Source organism: Spinacia oleracea, chromosome 2 (assembly GCF_020520425.1).
Source record: "Spinacia oleracea cultivar Varoflay chromosome 2, BTI_SOV_V1, whole genome shotgun sequence".
In the NCBI taxonomy this organism is placed as follows: Eukaryota; Viridiplantae; Streptophyta; class Magnoliopsida; order Caryophyllales; family Amaranthaceae; genus Spinacia; species Spinacia oleracea.
This window is the reverse complement of record NC_079488.1, coordinates 62198132-62213873: the sequence shown is the minus strand read 5'-3', so window position 1 is coordinate 62213873 and position 15742 is coordinate 62198132.

Sequence of the window (15742 nt, the reverse complement as noted above, 5' to 3'; positions counted from 1 at the left end):
TTTGAGCTTTGTGTCTTTTCTTGGTTGGCAAGACAAGATAAATTATTTTCAAAAAAGTGACATTTTTAGGGAAGTGTGTCACGGGTTCGAAAAAGGTGCTTGGGATTGCTTTTTACTCGGTTTTCGAAACCAGGGCTCGGGCTTTCTCAATTTTTGGTCCAACTCCCATTTTTGCTAGCCTTTATATGATTTTGAGTGGAAACGTGCCTTGGAGTTTGATTATGGCATCGGATTTTGCAAATGAAGCTTGACAGGCTAATGTCGTATCCCCTAATAAAAAATAAACCTAAAATCACTAGCTAAATAGCAAGGGAAGTCGGGATCGAATCCACATGAAAAGTGTTCTTTCCACTACTAAATAAAGATCTAGACTATTGGTAACAGGAATAATGGTTGGGTTGAGTAAATAAACTACGACACTAATTAAACAAGGAGAAATCAAATAATAAAGGGCCTAGGGTATAGGTTCACCAATGAACAATAATCCGGGATGAAACACAACAATTAACAATCAATGAAACGATTAGTGAGACTAACATGCTCTCTCGAATCGATATCAGTCATAGAACTAGTAATAACAGGCTCTCGCAATTTATTAGAACTAATTCTACCTATCGAAACTAACCTAAACATCAAACCGCATCTCTCGATTATTAACTCAATATTTCTGGACTATAACAATTAAACCTGAGCAAATCTAATTGCAAATGAAATCAATCAATAGGAAACTAATCAACAACACCAACAATCAACAATAACCAATCATCCCTTCATATTAATTTATGGATTCCCAAAACCCTAGATTAAAACTACTCACACATATTTGAAGTAAACAAAGCACATATATTTAATGAAAGCATAATTGAAATAAAACAAAAAAAAAGGAATGAATCGATACCGAATTGATGAACGAAGAATTAACTGTAAGCTTGAAACTTGGATTGAATGATTAAAAGGTGTTTAACAAAAGGTTGAGATAATAAAACTAAGTAGAATGAAGTAAGAGTGCTTGAAAATCAGATGTTTACAAATAACTTAGGGCCTAGTATTTATAGTCTTACCCAAAAATCTAAATAAAAATAGATCATTAAAGCTAAAAAGCGCGCTCAGGTTGTCGTCGCCCGATCGGGCAAAGGGCCGCCCGATCGTGCGAACAACTTGACAAATAATAGCAGCAGCAGGCAAGGCACGCAAGCGACCGATGGGCACCTGGTGACGGGCGTCCGATCGAGCGTGTGCCGAAACATTAATTCTCGCCCGACGGGCGGCTCTTCACCCTGTAGAAGCTGACGAGCCCAGCGCCAAATGGGCACCTGGCGAATGGTGCCCGATTAGGCGCATGTAGATTTGAGTTATGCTTTTTCCTGTTTCCCAATTGGTCTCCCTTCGCCCGTAGATCGTTGGGAGACCTTCAGTATAAGCCTTGGGACGCCATTCTTTCTTCCAATCACTGAGTCTAATTCTTATGGCTCAAATATAAGCATCGTAGGCTCCTAAGAGTTGACAATGGTCATCCCGAACATGCTCGGGATCGTGTAGTGGTCCGTAAAATCATGAAACGACCCTAAAAAAGCCATTTCTCTTCAAACAACCTGAACCTCAAGGCACACTGCACAACGCATATTAGTACCAAAAAAGGCTCCTAAGAGCTCATTTAAGATGGAAAAGTACTAAGGGACGGGGGTAAAATCACTATAAAGTATGCATATATCAAACTCCCCCAAGTTAGATCTTTGATTGTCCCTACACAAAGACATCATCGATGAATACATAAATCAAAACTTCACGCCAAACACATTTCAAAACAACGGATACGATTCAAGGAAAAATCCAACAAATATGCATTAATGTCAACTAATCAAATCCATTCGACCATCAATCTTCCCTAACAATCGTCATGTAGAGAAAACCACAAGTGCACATGAAATTCAAGACTAGTGCTTACACACTCTTCACTCATTTATGTGGCGGGTAAAAGATGTACCCGATAGCTCTCCTTCCAACTATTTATGTGATCAATTCCCTCCCAAACTTACAACACCCGTGTGTTTAAAAAGACTTGCACTCAACCTAATAGTCGACTCGAAATATGTCACGTCATAACTTGCATTCATAAACAACTATTTTCATATTAATATGACTTTATGCAGAAACGTTGGAAGGTCTTCAATGCTTGTAATTTAAGGCTTAGTTAAGGGTATGGTAAATTTGGGTAAAATGTGAGCGTAAAGCTTTAGCTTTGGGGAGCCAAAATCCTAATATATCTCGTGATCAAAAAATGAAAAATGATCACAAACTCTCCCACTCAACACATGAATATGCATCAAACAAACCACACCAAACTTTTTTCATTTTTTTCATCCATACAACTGTTCACTCATAAGAATATAGAATTGAAACACTTGAGTGAAACTATGCTTTGAATTCTTCGAAAGTAATAAATTTTTTCTTGCTCTCAATTTCTTTCTTTTTCTCCCCTTTAGGAACCTTCATTTGTAAAACAACTGAACACACATAATTCTTCTCATCTAATTGCTCATTTTTTTCATTGAACTCACCATACAAAAACAAGAAGAACTCCCTTAATTTTTTTTTCTCAACCCAAATTGTGCACGAATGAAGCACACTACAACTCCCTCACCTCACTCACTAATATCTCCCCCAAGCCAAGCTTGGGACTAGTAACTAATGAGGCTTAAATAGGCTTGTTATGTGTCTAGTAACGTAATAAAAGGGCACGAGCAACAACATGGGTAGCAAGAAGGGAATAAATGTATCTACAATCATCTGAAGGCCACCTAAATAGAAAAATTGCCTTCGTCCTCCTCTATGTGCATGTATACGAGCCATAAAGCACTAATAGAAGTTGCAAACCAATACTCAAAGGCAATGACATACTAGGAAACTACACACATAGATTACTAACCAAATCAACTAGTCAAGAACAAAATCCACAAATAGTTGGTCAAAGTTTACTCATGCTAAGGCACCAAAACAGTCGAATATGTCCTCATTACCTCAAAGGGGTATGGAACCATCACCAACTCATCCTTGGTGGTCCGGGCCACTCTGGTCCATATCATCACCGAACTGGCCACCATAGCCACCATGACCGCTAGGACTCTCTCCGTACCCTGGAAAATCAATATGCCTGTAGTAGCTAGTGGGCGTGAAAGTACCCATAGCTCCCGGGACTCCATATCCCTCCTGGAGGTAGTGTAGACACCTAAATCGTGTCTCCCCTATGGGATGATGACGATACTATTATTCTTGTTAGGTGGTTGGTACAACTCCGTGTGGAAGTCCCGATTGCTAAAATATATTCCAAAGTCCAAGATCCAAAGTCCAATTCCCGAGCCTGTTCCCATTACGCAACTCGGTACAAAATTCAATTTCCAAAAATCAATTTCAAAATCCAAACACAATCTCACCCAATGGACCTCTCCATTGGTTTTACAAGACCTTTTCGAGTCGAAATGACTCTAAGCAATCCAAATTCGGGCGCCGACCCACAAAACCGAGCAAGTAGGGCCTCGTCCCGTAAAACCGAATTCAAAAACCCGAAAACGGCTAGTTTTTAGTCGCAAAATCAAAGCCTTAATCATTAAGAAAATGCTACGTGCCAAAGTTCGTACATTTCGTACAAAGGTACGTTCACAAAAGCCAAATGCATGGACGGAGTCGTCGTCCTTGCTTTGGCGTTTCTTGTGCCACGTCAGCGGCGCCAGACGCTGGGCTCTGCGCTGGGCGCAACTGGAATTTGGCGTTTAGCCATCTAATTTTCTATTTAAACCCTAATTTCCAAGAATTTTAGGGCACAAAATCAGAAACAGAACGTCGTAATTTCGAAATTCAATCCCAAAATCAAAATACAAAAATCAATTTTCAATCTTCAAATTCCTATACAATTTCTAATATTCAAGCAATTGGGAGTTCTAATCGAAAATCCAACCTAACCCTAACTAGGTAATTTCGAATCCCTACTCAAATCTACCATGTATTCTATTCTTCTACATTTCTAATACAAAATCCAATGATGTTACCATTTAGGGTTCATGCCTTTGGGTAACTAGGAAAGCCATACAAATGTGTCATCTTTGGGGAGGTTTTGACAGGCTAAAGTCGTATCACCTTATCAAAAATAAACCTAAGTCCACTAGCTAGGTAGCAAGGGAGTCAGGATCGAATCCACAGGGAAACAATGTTCTTTCTACTACTAATCAACTAATCTAGACTATTGGGAAACAAGAGTTGGTTTGTTTGTATACTAAGACTACGACGATAATTAAACGATTAAGAATTCAGATATTAAAAGGATCTAGGGCATAGGTTCACCAACAAATAACAATCCAGGATGATAATCAATCGACAATAATTAATAAATTAATCAATTAGACTAGCATGCTCTCTCGAATCGATACTAATCATAGACTTAGAATTAACGGGCTCTCGCTACGTATTAATCCTAATTCCACCTATTGACACAAGCCTAAACATCAAATTGCATCTCTCGAATCTTAACTTGATATTTCTAGACTATCACAATTAAACCTGCGCAAATCTAATTGCATAGTAGAATAAACCAATCAATAGGAATCAATTACAATACCAACAATCAACAATGTTCAATCATCCCTTCATAATTATTCATGGATCCCCAAACCCTAGAAATTAGACTACTCAAACATATTACCAATAATCAAAGCAAACATATTAATTGAAAGCATAATTAAAACAAAGTAATAAATCAAAATAAGAAAATAATACCTAAATGAAGAACAATGGAAATTGAAAGTTTGAATTTTTATAGAAATTGAAACTAAGTGTTTTGAACTAGTTTAGAGAGAAAACTTGGACTAAGAGAAATAAACTAAGGCCTAATACTAGAATAATAAGATGTCTACTAAAAATAAAAGGGTTAGTATTTATAGTTTGCCCAAAATACAAGCCAAAAACCGGAATTAAATCACGCGCATAAGCAGCAGGGGTTGGCGTCGCCCGATCGGGCGACGCTTCGCCCGATCAGGCGAACTGCTCGATAGTCGGCCCGATCTGGCCGAATTCCGCCCGATCGGGCGGTTTGCGAAAGTCTTAGAAATCACCAAGTTTGGCCGCCCGATCCGGACCGGGCGATGTGTGCCCGATTGGGCGCGCATTGACACTTCAATTCTCTTTTTAATTCGCCCGATCTTCGCGTTTCGCCCTCTGCTCAAAGGGCGATTTGCAATCATCAACATCCTTCGCCCATATCACCGAGTCTAACTCCCGGGGCTCAACCGTAAGCATCTAAGGCTCCCGAAAGTTGACGATAATGGTCCCGAACTTCCTCGGGTTCATGTAGTGGCCTAAATCATCATGAAAGAGGTCTAAAAAGACCAATTTATCACCAATTCATCCTGAAACTCAAGGCACACTCAATAACACAGATTAGTACTAAAAACGGCTCCTAAGAGCTCATTTGATGCATAAAAGTACTAAGGGACAAGGGTAAAACTCTATATAAAACTCCCCCAAGCTAGATTCTTACTTGTCCCTAAGAAAGGAAATCATCGATGAATACAAGACCAACTTCACCCCAACATATTTCAAAATGAAAGACATAATTCAAGGCAAAATCCAACGAGCATGCATCAATGTCAACCAATCAAATCCACCCAACCACAAATCCTCCCTAACAATCGTCACGCAAAGCGAACCACAAGTGCACAATGGAATTCAAGACTAGTGCTCACACACTCGTCAATAATTTATGTGGTGGGTAAAAGATGTACCCGTTCTCTCTCCTCCCATCATATAAGTGAACAATGCCCTCCCAAACTCACAACACTCGTGTGTCTAGAAAAACATACACTCAACCTAGTAGTCGACTCGAAATGTGTCATGTCATAACTTGCATTGATAAACAACTACTTTCACATTAATACGACTCTATGCACAAAGGTCGGAAGGTCTTTAAAGCTTGTAATGATAGGCTTAGGTAGGGGTGCGGTGAATTTGGGTAAAATGTGAGCTTAAAGCCTTGGCTTTGGGGAGCATAAATCCTAAATACAACCATGATCAACCAAAATAATGACCATAACTCTCCCACTCAACACATGACAAAACAACAAATAACCAACACCATACTTTCTTGCCTTTTTTCACAATTACAACCAATCACTCATAAGGATACGAACTTACTAAACTTAAGTGAAACAATACTTTGAAAATTTTTGAGAGTAACAAAATTTTTTTTCTTCATTTTTTTTTCAATCTCTCTTTTTTTCCCCTTTCTTTTAGAAACCTTCACATTTTTTTTTTCTTTTTCTTCTCATCTCTTTCATTTTTATCAACTCATTTTTTTTCTTTTTCAACAACAAGCATGACAAGAAGAACTCCCTTTTTCACCACTCAGTATGCTCAAAATGTACCACACTACAACTCCCTCACCTCACTACTATTAGCTCCCCCAAGCTAGGCTTGGGACTAGTAACCAATGGGGCTTTCATGGGCTTGTAATATGGTTAGTCACCGAATAAAGGGCACAAGCACAACATGGGTAGAAAAAGAGGGAACAAATCTATCTAATTTCATCTGAAGGCTACCTAAATAGAAAAATTCCTTCGTCCTCCTCAATGTGCATGTATATGAGTCATAAAACACTACTAATAGTTGCAAACCAATACTCAAAATCAACGACACACCAGGAAACTATCACACATTCCTCACCAAGTCAACCAGCCAAGCACCAAGTCCACAAATAGTTAGTCAGAGTTGACTCATGCTATGGCATCAAAGTAATCGAATATCAAATCATGGCTAACATATCAACATTGCTCGTCATCAAAAACCAAGAATCAAAACAATTTTCAATCAAGGGGCACAGCGAAGCATGCTTTTATATGAAGGAAATAATGCCCTTGGTCCAAGTATGCATTCAATGATAAGTCTAATAAATGCGGTTCAGTATTAATTAACAAGTTAATAATTCAGTGAGATCAAGTGAGCTGAATGCCTAGCTAGAGGCCGCTTCAGTTCAAGTGGAATTAATGATATTAATCCACAACTTACTCTTGACTGAACCCGTAGGGTCACACAAATAGTACGTAAACGGATCAAGTATTTAATGGCATTAAATACTCCAACTATGGATATTCGGAATCGACGGATCTTGGTTTCAGTGGGAGCTGAGATCGTCACAGGCAAGAAATGAATACTCCGGAAACGATGATATTGCCGGAAACGGAAATATGGATCGTATCGGAAATATAAATATTATCCAAGTCGTAGATGTTGCCGGAAACGGAAACATGGTACGTATCGGAAAATATTATCGGAAATAGAAATATTGCCGGAATCGGAAATATTGCCGGAAACGGAAATATTGTCTGAATCGGAAATATTATCGGAATCGGAAAATAATTCCGGAAACGGAAATATTAAATATTTGTTCGAAACGGAAATTAATTCCGGAATCGAAAATATTAAATATTATTCGTATCGGAAATAAATTCCGGAATCGGGAATTTAATCGGAAGCGTATCGTACGAATAAGCATCGGACGAGGCCTGCCGGACGAGGGCCCAGCACGAAGCCAGTCCATCGCCCAGCAAGCCAAGCGCGCCACACGAACAGCCAAGGCCACGCCAGGCCCAGCGCAAGGCCAGGCCCAGCAGGCCGTGGCAGCGCGCGCAGCTGCGAGCAGTGGGCTGCGAGCATTGCTGCAGCTCGCATGGGCTTGTAGCTCGCGTGGGCCGTGCGGCCGTGTGGGCTGTGCGCGGGCATGGCCTGCACGCTTGCGGGTCATGCTCGCGTAAGTGTTTGTGTTCGCATACGAAACCTAAAACGTGCAGAATTCGTTTAATGATTAAATTCCTAATTCTATTTGATAAATTAATTAAATAAGAGTTTTATTATAATTCTAATTTAATTAATTCGTATCCTAATAGGATTCCAATTCTCTTTCCATACCCCTATAAATATGTGGCCTGGGTTCACAATTTATAACGAGTTATTCAAGTATTCAAAGTGAGTTTTTGAGAGAAAAATTCAGTCACACATCTTGCTCAAAAGTGCCGAAAATTTATAGTACCTTAGGGGCGATTCTAGTTGGTCAATCTTAAGGCGGATCCGGACGTGCTGTGGACTATCTACGGAGGGACGACACTTGGAGTCCTAAAGACTTGTTCTTGTTCGGTTCGGGCGCAGCTAGGGAAGGCACGCAACAAAGAGTATGCATCTAAACTATGTTGTATGATTATGTGTAAATAATATGTATTCCTGGCTTAATGGTTGTTTCCGCATGATTTATGAATTGTCATATGTATCATAACCTAACAGTGGTATCACGAGCCTCTTATTATTTTCATAATCTAAATTGCATGAACATGGTTAAATATTACACATTTGCAAGAATTAAAAGGGGTGATTAATTTTCGTAATTGTTAATTAATTGCAAATTGCGTTTATTTAATTATACGTACGCAGTTTTTCGGCAGTTTCTTCGTTACTCATCCAAATCGAGTGATTTTTGTGTCAATTCCGCATGTAAAAGGCATTCTAAAATTTTGACAAAAAAAGAATTTTTCTGCCGAACCCAGAATTCTCAAATTCGAAGCCTAACTATGACTTTTCGAAGGTTTTAGTTTTTCGAATGCAAAATTTCGTAAATTTAAGATGTTAAATTAAATATTTGCGATTCTTGTTGATAAATCTTGAAATTTTGATTGACCTACTGTATATGTTTAACAAGTTTGAATGCCTAGCCTTGTTAATTATGCAATCTAATTTGTAATTATGATTAATTTGTTGAAAATTAGAATAATTTAGAATTAATTTGATTTTCATAATTAATTATAATTTAATTAGATACCTATGATTAAAAACCACCATAAAAATTGTAAATTTATGATAAATTTTAAATTTTTATGACCTAGACTTGAATCCATGTTAATCGGAAATCAATTGAATAATAAATTTTCGATTTTTCGCCCTAAAATTATGAAATTAATATTATTTATTAATTTGTCATTAATTTTAAATATAAATTTTTTAAATTTTATGCGATTCGTTCATATAACTTGCACGCACAAAGCAATGGACGCTACGTGTTACCCTTAAGGGGTGTTGTATAGTGCGGGCATGTGACGACGGGCAAGGGAGCTCGTCGCCCATGCGGCACGAATGCAATGAGCAAGGCCATGGTGCACGAGCACAAGGCAGCAGCCCTGCCTTGTGTCGTGGGCTATGAGCAATGGACGAATGGGCATGGGCGAAGGCAAGGCACGGCAGTCGCGTGTGGGCAGCAAGCGAGCTGCGCCACAACGCGCACTGCCTCGCACAAGCGCGCGCAGCCTCGCGCGCAGCGAGCGCAAGCTCGCGTGCCACGAGTGCTGCGCCCAGCGTCGATGCCTCGCGCAGCGAGCGCTGGCTCGCACAAAGCGAGCGCTGGCGAGCGCGCGCTGGCTCGCATCAAGCGAGCGCTGGCGAGCGCGCACAGCGAGCGCTGGCGATCGCGCGCAGCGAGCGCTGGCTCGCGTGCATCGAGCGCTGACGCGCGCGCAGCGAGCTCAAGCTCGCGTGGAGCCTTGCGAAGGATAGCAACAGCAGCTATGCGACGCAGCGCATGGGCTGCGCGCACATGGCCAGCGATGGCTGTGTGCGTGTGGCCCATGGGCGTGCGATGCGTAAGGTTGTTGCGTTACGATTAGATCGTTTTGAAATTTTAATTTGAAATTTTCAGTTTACGTAATTTTAATTAATTTTAAAATTAATAATTTAAATTATTTTCTTGGATTTTAATTTTGAATATTGTAATTATAATAAATTTTATTTATTCTAATTATTTTACTAAAATTAAAATCATGAATTAATTTAAATACGACTGAAATTAAATTAAACTTTTGGATTCAATTATAAATTTATATGAGCTTTAAATTTTAATTAAATTTGTATGTTTCCGGTTAGACTAGAAATACATTTTTATGTTTAAAATTAGTAAAGCATATGAATTTATTGGTTTGAGTGGGAGCCCTTTTTAGTCATAAACTCTTGATTAGAATTAATAAGGACTGAATAATTGGTAGATTATTGGTGCCCTTGATTAATTGCTGCAAATGTTTACGTGATGCATAATGTGTTTTACTAACCAGCTATGTGGGCCATTCATGATAATGAATGGGTGAATGGTATATATTGTATATGTACTGTTTTGCAGGTTATGAAGTGACTAGTATGGCCCAAATAGGATAGAAAATATGGTCTGCGTACCATTAATTTGAATGTAATTGGTCTAAAGTACCAAAGTTGTTTTTCAATTCAAATATGGTCTGCGTACCATCAAATAGTTGTAATTAGTTTTAATTATAGCTTATCCTATTTGAAGAAAATGGTGCCTCCCACGGAGATTTTCGAGACGGACTTTGAAGTTAAAGCTTCAAGATGAAGTCGGGCCATACTAGATCACATTTATCTTATGCATGCTTTAAGTTATTTATTGCTTTAAATATGTCTTAATTATGCATGAGATTGTGGCTTGATTATATTGCATGATTAAGGATTTTAGTTCACTTAAAATCTAACCAACATAGTAAGAGCCTTAAGTTCCAAACTTAAAAATTGAGTTAAAAGGTGCCATGCCAAAATATACACTTGCTTGGATATCCTTTACATCAATCTAGTAATAGTTTTCGCTCAACGAGGTGTTACTTATTGGTCCTAAAGGGGCAAGGTACACAAATAATTGTGAGTACATGTTAGTTTTGGTGAAACTCAACGATATAAGTAAGGAGTCCTTTTATGTCGTGGCAAAATCGATAGGTTTACCTAATAAGTTCTTAGACGTACCTATCAACCAAGAATAGTTTCTAGACTATTAGCAAAAGGCTTTTGCTTACCTAAGATGTTTTAGGATTAAGTCGACAAACTGTGCTTAGTTCTTCAATGATTTTAGGATCTTGGAATCATTTTATTCACACCTGCCGGAACAATAAATTCGAATAAAATGCTAATAACTTGTTGAAATTGCATGATTGCTTTAATTTTCAAGTTATTACTCATGATAAATGTTTAGACTTTGCATGCTTCAATGTATGTTTTAATTATTGTTTATAATTAAATATCTTGCACTGCAGTAAATCCTTTTAGAAAGGTAACAGTAAATTTCCTCGATTGGTAGTGAATCCAAGAACGATTCACGGAAATGAGAGAAAGTGAGCAATTTAAAATGTATGTTTCTTATATCGACTTTTATGGTTGTTTTCGAATATCAAAGTCGAATGGCAAACCGATTGGTGCTTGTGAATTCAAAATACAATGTAGTTTTGAGATCATAAAGCATTGAGTTTAAACGCTCAGCTTTACCAATGGTTAACAACCTAATATCTTTGTCCATTTAATTCTCGAATGAGTCTAGTCCCTAGACATTCGAATAGATCGATACTTAGAGAACTTTAGAAGCTTCTGGTAAGATCATCTAGTTGAAACAAAATATTCAACATAAATTAAAATGGTAAAGAACCTTGTTGGTGACATTGGACATGTCTAACAAAGTATAAAAGTCAACACTAAAGAATTCAATTCTTAAGACTATAAGAAAGGGTACAAGAAATAGGAAAACAAAGGAACAAATGAAAGGAATTTATAATTCCGTTTCTACCTATAAGTTTATGTTTAAAGAGAAGTGACCTAGGAATCAAACTTCCTTGGTATCATATACCGCTTGAGGTTCTTACTTCGGTAATAACTCAAATAATGGAAGCTAGGCTACACTAATGGCCTACAAGTGGGAAATGAAGCATGGCAATGCTACATTAGTTGTAGGGTCATCTAGTTTGTTTTAAAGGCTGGAACTTAATGGCTATTTTGTTCCATAATCAGCATACCTAAATTTCTGCTTCAAACACAGAAAGACTCACATTCAAGAAAAACAAAAACAATGTTTGTTTGTTTATTTGAATGAAATGGTCAATTACAGGTTGAGTCAATATGCTTGATTAAAACAAACAACTCTTTAAAGAACTTTACTAGGTTCAAATCAACCCCTTGATTTGAGTTCTACTAATCTTTGGCATTGTTGCTTAGACCATATCAACAAGTTAACATTCATAAGCTCTATTTTGATGGACTTTTGAAAGTTGATTGATTTCTAGATCATTTTAAGACAACTAGTCTTACTTGTTGAAAGTAACAAAAGATATGAACTATTGTTAGAACGCCTAGACAATAGAGTTCAAAGCTAAAGAAAGATTTTATGACTTTATTATTTCACATGGATTTGAGTGAATATAAGTTTATTTACTCAAATGTGATATAAGTTGAATCTGTTTGGCTAGTTCAAAGATTCAGAAGTATAAAAACCACTTGGCAAGAAATCATAAATATCTAGGTTAGATCATGATTACTTGGACCAAATATGATCATCAATGATTGTGTGTTGTAATTTCACAATCTAGGTCCATAAGATATGGCATATCTTAGTTGGAATAATCGAAGTCAATTAGTACTTGATTCGATTAATAATGAATCATAAAGACTTTTCCTATAATTTCTAAAACAAAATGCTCAACTACCACCAAACTAAACCAAATTCGTCAAAGCTATTGAAAAGTAATTTCAGAATAACTTTTCATAAAATATATCTAGAGAGTTGCAAAACTCAGTGGGAGCTTAGTGTTTGTCATTCGACAAACTAAGGCTCAAGTATAGATATATGTTTCATTATGATGAAACACAAGGGTATTGTTTCTACCACGAATTTTTGAGAACATAATGTTTGTTTGCTCGAAATAATGTCCTTTTTGGAAATTCGTTTCCAAAATGACAAGTGGGAGAAAATAGACCTCGAAAGTCTTCGAGGCGAACAACAAACATAAAACGGACATTCCGGAGGCTTTTCGAAGTTCTTCAGAAAATCCGAACTTATTCTTTAAGGACTTTAGAAGTGGCTTTAAAGAATAGACATCTCTTAGAAGACTTTACAAGTGCTTCAAGGAGAACAGAATATTCAAAGGACTTTCAAGTGGCTATTGATATTCTATTGTTTGATGTTCTATACCCTAGTAGGCACAGAGTTCAAGTCACTGGAACTATGAGATTCTTCTATTAGATAGTGAAGAAACATGGAGTTCAGGTCACTGAAACTATGCAATTCTTCTATTAGATAGTAAAGAAACCTACAACTTGCAGTCAAACTAAAAGAAGTGACTTGTAAGAAAGCTATGACGAAGCCCAGATTCCCTAAAATGGTTAGAGGCCATATATAGACTATATGTTTAATTGGTTAAAGGCCATAAAACATACTCAATGTTTTGATGACAAAATTGAAATTTTGTTGATTTGCAAGAATAGTTTCACACCTATTGGTTGCAAGTTTGTTTTAAGGATAAAAACCATCAAACATGGAATTGTGTTCACACACAAAGCTAGATTAGTTGCTAAAGGTTAAAAGCAAATTCATGGCATGGATTGTGTTGAAACCTCATGCAAAATCGTAATGCTTAAGTCTATAATTCAAGCAATGATTGCATATTGGTACATATGGCAATTGGATGACAAAACGTATTCCTCAATCAAATGTTGGAATATAATATGTACATGGTATGTCATAGAATTTGTGGATCCAAATAAATGCTTGAAAAGGAAAGCTAGCTTATAAAATCTAAGTACAGATTTAAGCAAGCAATTGGGAATTGGAACTGTATTTTAAGTGAAGCTAATAAGCATTTTAGTTTCATAAAATATACATGATTCTTATAGATATATAAGAAGTTTAGTGGGAGTACTTAAAACTTAATTGGTCCTATGTGTATTACACACATATCTCTCTATTGTGAAATAACATTCAAATGCTAATGACTTAGATTTGAAATTATTCATCAATGATGGACCATGGCGAAACTTAGTACATACTGGGTATTAAGATCTATTTACAAAGATCTTATGATATTGTTTTGGATTAAGTAATGGCATTTACTAAATCAAACACGAAAGTCTCCATTGGAGATATTCGACCCATGTGAATAAATCTAAGTAAAGGATGTTTGAACTATGTATAAGCATTTACTAAGTTAAACATCAAAGGATCTAAATAAGATTCTTAACCTATATTATATGTCAAAGAATTTAGCTGAATTTAGTATCTACTGAAACTAGATAAGCTAAAGTTACATGAATAGAATTCAATTGGGAATTATTTTGCAAAAGAATTTATCATGTATGATATAATATGAGGATCGCCAAAAACGTATCGTATGACTTTAGCCATGACGAACATATAACAATCTCTATTGATCTAAGTAAAGATCAACTAGATTGAGATCAAGAATACTTATGGTACTTGAAAAGGTACATAGGAATAGTTCTTGATTCAAGGAAATAAAGATATGCTAAATATTGATGCTACACGCATAAACACTGGCAAAGGATCAAGCAAGACCCTTTGGAGTTAACCATTGATAAGGACGAGCTATAGAGCATCGTGTTTTGAAAATGGCAACATGGGTTGGAGACCATGAGTTGTTGCGTGGGAAATTAAAATAATAATTTCTATGTTCTAAGATATAGTTGGAGAGTCTTCCATATATCTATGAACTGCTTGGATAAGTAAATCCAAACAAAGCATCACTAGCAACCTAAACAGTTGAAGTAAAAGTACTTATTGCCTAAGAAGCAATAAAACAGAGTTGTTTATATTAATGAGTTCTTCATTGAACTTGGGTGGATCACATGCCTGCTAACTTGATGGCTCTTCATTGCAAAATGCGTAGAACCACTATCGAAGTAAGAAAGACTAGATCACATACTAAACAAACTCAAAAGATCTTATCATCATATCTCGAAGAACATTCGATGAAAAGGATATTAAGATTGGCAAAGCATGATAACTAAACCTATGCAACAAGTGAGAGGCAACACTCACATTGTAGCACTGGAAATCAAGCATAGCTTTGAATTCCATGAACTGTTTTAAAGATGGGTTTTGAGGCCCATGGTTGTAAAACATTAGGGGTTGAACATTTATCATATATGAAATGTATTTTCATATTCCATTTAATCTTGGTTTAGTATTAAATGATGAGTCCCTTCAATTTGACGATATATTCAAGATAGACTGTCAGGACCAGTCCTGTGACTAAGAAATGTCTATCAAGTGAACTTGAATGTCAAAGGTTGAAAATGGTCCCTAGTCGGAGTTTTCTATAAAATTGGACGCATACAAAACGTTAGACGACTAGAATGCAAGATGACTAGTAGTTCTGTTTCTTGAACTATGTGGACATGGCAATGTCATAATCATTTGCATAGATACTTACTTTGGGAAGACTAGTATCGGACAAGACCTATGAAAATTTACTGTAAGAGATGAAAATCTGTCATAAGTAAATTTCATTAAAATTATTAGACACTAAATCCTCAATACCTGAGTGATTTGAGATTACTTGTTTGAGAACTGGTTGCTTTGACGTTGACCAACCGTCGCACCGTAAAAGGAGGCTATAAAGGCAACGCTCAGGTAATCACCTATCAAACGAAGTCTAATCTCAAGATCGCAAGATTGGGATTGTCCTCCCATAAATCGGGATGAGATGCTTAAAAGTTGTACAAGGCCACTCGGAGAGCTAGAAACTGTGAAATGCATGGCCGTGCTCGGATGAATCATAGGCTATGATTATCTGTTTATTTGATCAGTTGAACTCTGAAACCGAGGAACACCTCTGGACATAATAAGGATGACAACTCTTACCTTATGTTCAAGAGCAAGCAT